Source organism: Priapulus caudatus, unplaced genomic scaffold (genome assembly GCF_000485595.1).
Source record: "Priapulus caudatus unplaced genomic scaffold, Priapulus_caudatus-5.0.1 Scaffold815, whole genome shotgun sequence".
NCBI lineage: Eukaryota > Metazoa > Priapulida > Priapulimorpha > Priapulimorphida > Priapulidae > Priapulus > Priapulus caudatus.
Window position 1 is genome coordinate 35,767 of NW_014577876.1, and position 4,161 is coordinate 39,927.

Sequence of the window (4,161 nt, forward strand, 5' to 3'; positions counted from 1 at the left end):
GGCCTGTGTGTGTCGCGCGTTTATGCCGTACAGCTGCGTTTGTCTGCGCGTGTGACTGGCATGCGTGTGCACATCTCGCTCTGCATTCTTTCCTCCCTCCGTCCCTCTCACCTTTCTCTCCTCTTTCATTCCTCCTTCCTCTCTCACTCCGTTCCCCTGCAGTATTTCCCTCCCCTCGTCGCGATAGTATCGCCCACGGCATCAGGTGCACGGGCTGAAAAGTTAGCCAGCCAAATGGCCGGTTTTCAGCCTCACATTTTCAACCCCCCCCCCCAAAGGACAAAATATGATTATACGGCTATAATATCGCGTTTTTAACAGTTCCCACAAACCAACATAACACGCACTAACGGACGCGCACACGCAGGGTCGATCGCACAGCACGCTGGCACGCTGTATTTATAGGCGTAAATTTACATTTTGTGCTTCGCCGAGTAAAAAAGTTTCAGTTGAAATACGGTTGAAATCAAGGAGAAAAAATCTGATGAATGCAATGTGTTTGAGCAGTTTACAATTATAAATTTCTGAGTGATACAGTACTTTGTGTGATACATAGTTACTGATACATGTTACAAAGCTATACATATTGTTACAGGACTGTGAATGAATCTACTACTGTAATGACAATATGAAACGACTATGTGTAGCGTCGGTAATCGGCGAGCTATAGCGGCTGTTTAATCTGTTGTCGGCACTCGTGTAAAAACAACTATTTGTACTTTATATATGAATCGAAGATATATATGATAACTCTAAAAAGCTACAGCGAAACGAATTGCCAAATGAATTGGAATTTTTGTAATAAAGAGTTTGATTTAGATATATTTTGCCGATAATAATGATTTTGTATAGACTTATTTGTTGTTCTGATCAACTTTTAACAATGTATGCATTCATCCACAAACAGCAAATAATAATAAAAACACACAGTTATCTTATATAAATATTTTTAAATATACTCATTGTAAGAAGTGCACACTAAAACAAGTAACAGCGAAAGTTAAATGCAATGAAGTTTCTCAGAGCTGTCAGCCCCACAACAACTTTGGAATTTGGTTTGCCGAGTCATAATTTTGTAAATTAGCTTGGTAGGTGCCTTCCTTAATGTACCTCGTGAGAACAATGTATAAATCTCATATAAAAGCAACCCTTTCTTACAACTTCTACCTTTTCTTTTTCCGAATTACTGCATTGGATATCTTCACTCTGAATACATACTACGAATAATAATATACTACTATAAGATAAAAACCTACAAAACATTTCATAGTGAGCAGCAATTGAATTGAAAGTTAGATGGTACCCGCTACGAATGTGCAGAATGGACATAGCACGCTGTTTGACTTGCCACATTGTGTGTATATATATTATATATTTAATTATGTACATGGTGTGTGGGTTGTGTTGTGTGTGTGTGTGTTGGTTGTGTGTGTGTGAGTGTGTGTGTGTGTGTGCGCGTATGGGTAACCTGTAATGGTTAGTATATCCTAGTAGTACACAGGGAAGGTTTCTACGGAATTTGCTGCTCGTGCAAAGTGGAGGGAACATCACAGTACTGTCCTCATATGGACAGACATGGTACGTTCCCCATATGGAGGGAACAACACAGTACTGTCCTCTGTGTGGAAGGAAACAACAGGCCGCTGTCAGCGCACAGCCGTCGTGTAAAGGGAACACTGTAGAACGGGGTGTCAGGGAACACTGTAGAACGGCGTGTCAGGGACACTGGTAGAACGGGCGTGTCTAGGGAACACTCTAGAACGGCATGTCAGGCGAACACTTGTAGAACGGCGTGTCACGGAACACTGTAGAACGGCGTGTACAGGAACACTGTAGAACGGCGGTGTCAGGGAACACTGTAGAACGGCGTGTCAGGGAAGCACTGTAGAACGGGCGTGTCAGGGAACACTGAGTAGAACGGCGTGTCAGGAACCTGTTAGAAACGGCGTGTCAGGGAAACTGTAGAACGCGTGTCCGGGCGAACACTGTAGAACGGCGTGTCAGGGAACACTGTGTAGAACGGCGTGTCATGGAACACTGTTTTCTAGAACGGCGTGTCAGGAAAACTGTAGACACGGGCGTGCTCAGGGAACCATGTAGAACGGCGTGTCATGGAGACACTGCTTAGAACGGCGTGTTCAGGGAACACTGTAGAAGCGCGTGTCACGGAACACTGTAGAACGGCGTGTCAGGGAACACTGTAGAACGGCGTGTCAGGGAACACTGTAGAACGGCGTGTCAGGGAACACTGTAGAACGGCGTGTCAGGGAACACTGTAGAACGGGTGTGCAGGGAAAAAAACAAAGGATCAGGGAACACTGTAGACGCGTGTCAGGGAACACTGTAGAACGGCGTGTCAGGGAACACTGTAGAACGGCGTGTCAGGGAACACTGAGAACGGCGTTGTCAGGAACACTGTAGAACGGCGTGTCAGGGAACACTGTAGAACGGCGTGTCAGGGAACATTGTAGAACGGCGTGTTAGGGAACATCGTAGAACGGCGTGTCAGGGAATCTTGACCTTCTTCACGACGCGCTTCGCGTACTTGATGCTGATCTGCACGCAGCCGAACGCCGCGTTCTCGTTCTTCGTGATCGTGATGTCCTGCGGTCGAATCACCGCGTCCCTCGGCAGAATCTCGCTCAGACTCACCACCATGCTCTCCTCCGCGCTCTCCTCCGCTGGCGCCACCTGCAGCGGCGTGGCGACGCACGCAGGGGGCGCCTCCGTCAACGGCACGACGACGGGCAGCGCCTGGGGTGCCGTTAACACGGAGGTGAGAATCGGCGATGGCGCGGGACGCTGCATCAGAAGCGTGCGCAGCTTCGCCGGCGCGCCCGCGGGTAGCGGAGGACTCGCGAGGCGTGTGCACAGCTCGGGAGCACCGCCCGTCGCCGTGACGATGAGCTGCGGCATCGCGTCGGGAGTCGCCGGCGTTGCCTCGGTTACCGTCGGCATGGATACGACGCGCAGCTTCTCGAGGAGCGACTTGGCCTGCGTCACGTTGTCGGCCGACTGGTTCGATATCAGCTTCTCGATGACTCCCAGCAACATCTTGCACTTCGTCTTCCGATCCATCGCGGCCTGCCCCGCCTCCCCCAGCACCGCCTCCACGTCCACCTCCGCCTCAGGCTTCGATCCGGGGGGTAGCGACCCCTTCTTCCTGCTCGCCGGGGGGGTGGAGACGGGGGGAGAGTGTGGCGGGGACGGGGGCGGCTTGCCGGCGAGAGGTCGTCGCGGGAGAGGGTTCACGACATCGGGGTCGTGGGTCAGCGGCGTGATGTCGTGCACGACGTAGCCGGGAGGGAGCCCCGCCGGCCACTCACGCACGACGGTGTCGCCCTCTACCCGCTCGTTGTCGTTGTCGTCGACCGGCTCTTCTTTCACGGCGGTTTCGTTGAGCTCCATCGAGGTTTCTTCGTCGACCGGCTCCGACTTTATCGCGTGGCCACCTGTTGGTGAGTTGGTTAGTGAAGTCGTTACGATCAAATCATGTGTAATATCAATAACATCATATATAAAATCAATAAGATATATGTCATGTATAAAATAAATCATGTGTAGCATGTGTATCAATCACATATGCATCTATACTTGATTGCTTTATATTGTGAAGTATAGAACCACGTCATTTCTGTTTCATCATTGTCCTTTATTACCTGGAAGTAAGTCGATGATAGCTGTAGAGGCATTAGCATTAGTCGTGATGTCCACGGCAGTTGTCGGCGTAGACGTGTGTGGAGATGGATCGTCATCGATTTCCGAAACCCTCCGCTCCATATCAAACTAAAAGCAATGTTTTATAAACTTAACAACTGCAATATCTGTACCAGTTATCTCAGGAAACAAGCGAGTGGCATTATCACGTGTAAATTTCTACTTTCATGGCGTAATTTATTAATTTCAAAACCAACTTGACAAGTTCAAAGTGTTTCTCAGTAGCGCCATCTATAGGTTATTATAAACATAAATGGAATAGCATAACTACTGAATCGCCCTTGGCTCACTTAAAGCCGCACAATGCGCATCCAAACGCTAATTTCTCCAGTACTAGACTAGCAAATACTTCGTGTCATGCATAATCACACTACCTTATGACAAAATAAACTCTAGTTCCTCCCATTTCAGTGCGCGTTGTCTTATAAAAGGCATTTGAAAATA